Raw genomic sequence first — 1563 nt, 5'->3', positions numbered from 1 at the left:
CCCGCCAGCCGATATTATTTTTTTACGATATCATATCTCTGATTTGACGGTGACAGTTCCAAACCGATACTCATCAACTTTCATTAATTCAGCGCTATTGAAAGGCCACACTTTTCACCACGTTGAATTTTTTCCACGAAAATATCGTCAGGAAATATTTGTCTTTCAATATTCTATGTGGGTGCACGAAAGGTAGTGCAGTACATTGTAACCTATTGCTTATATTACATGTCATTTAATTTAGTTAAAATTGAAAAAAAAAAGAAAATTTCAGATATACTGTCAAAGGAACGTTTTATAACGCAAAAGTGATATCAAGAAACTAACGTTATTAGTCAAAACATGTTTGAAATGGGTGATCAAATCTTGGGATCCTATGAATTCTGTATCCGACTTAGGCTGAAACATATTTGGCCATTTTAACATAGACACCAAAATATCTCGAAAACAATGCATTAAAAAAAATATTTTAAATAAAAGTTGTAGGGTTCAAAAGGAACCATCAAATGCTCTACTTAGATTTTGAGTCCAGGACCTATTTTGGACCCAATAAAGCCCAGGTTGATTTTTTCGATGGAAATACTTATGTTTTAGATTCGTATTCTATGCAGGAAAAAAATAAAGAAAATCTGTTCTAAGATAATTGAAATCTTGTCTTCATTGGCCGGAATGGATTTCAAAATAAGAATACTGTGTTACGCCTGTCGGAGAAGGTATTAAAAAATTATCAAGAATCAGATTTTCTTTTTTTTTTTTATAGAACACGAATCTGCAGTAAATCATAAGCATTTCCATCGAACAACCCTGGGTTTTATTAGGCCAAAAGTGGATTCTGGATTCAAAATCTAAGTACATCATTTAATGGTTTTCTTCCTACAACTTTTATTTAAACCATTTTTTTTAATGCATTGTTTTCGAAATATAGATATTTTGGTGTCTATGTTAAAATGCCAAACATATTTCGACTTAAGTCGAATACACAATCCATTCCGGCCAATGAAGATAATACCAAAGAACAATTCGAATGAAGGTAATACTAGAGAGCAATTCGGCCAACAAAAGTAAGATTTTAATTATCAGGATTTTCTTTATTTTTTTTCCATAGAATACAAATCTAAAATGTAAGCATTTCCATCGAAAAAAATCAATCTGGACTTTATTGGTCCCAAAGTGTATCTTGGACTCAAAATCTAAATAGTATTTGATGGTTTCTTTCAAACCTTACAACTTTTATTTAAAACATTTTTTTAATGCATTGTTTTTGAGATTTTTTGGTGTTTATGTTAAAATGGCTAAACATATTTCGACCTAAGTCGAATACACAATCCATTCCGGCCAATGAAGACAATACCAAAGAACAATTCTAATGAAAGTAATACTAGAGAACAATTCGGCCAACAAAAGTAAGATTTTAATTATCAAGACTAGATTTTCTTTATTTTTTTTCCATAGAATACAAATCTAAAACATAAGTATTTCCATCGAAAAAAATCAACCTAGACTTTATTGGTCCCAAAGTGTGTCCTGGACTCTAAATCTAAATAGTATTTGATGGTTTCTTTC

At 30.8% G+C, this 1563-nt stretch overlaps 1 protein-coding gene across 1 annotated transcript in view; it reads left to right on the top strand.

Annotated features, from left to right (window-relative positions):
- The window catches only part of LOC105452465 (adenylate cyclase type 5-like), a 39986-nt gene that overhangs the window by 36513 nt on the left and 1910 nt on the right, over positions 1 to 1563 (top strand). The window lies entirely within an intron of this gene.

The sequence above is a fragment of the Wasmannia auropunctata genome, unplaced genomic scaffold (genome assembly GCF_000956235.1).
Source record: "Wasmannia auropunctata unplaced genomic scaffold, wasmannia.A_1.0 LD336106.1, whole genome shotgun sequence".
Lineage (NCBI taxonomy): Eukaryota > Metazoa > Arthropoda > Insecta > Hymenoptera > Formicidae > Wasmannia > Wasmannia auropunctata.
The sequence above is the reverse complement of the archived record's forward strand: the minus strand, read 5'-3'. Positions and strand labels throughout refer to the sequence as shown.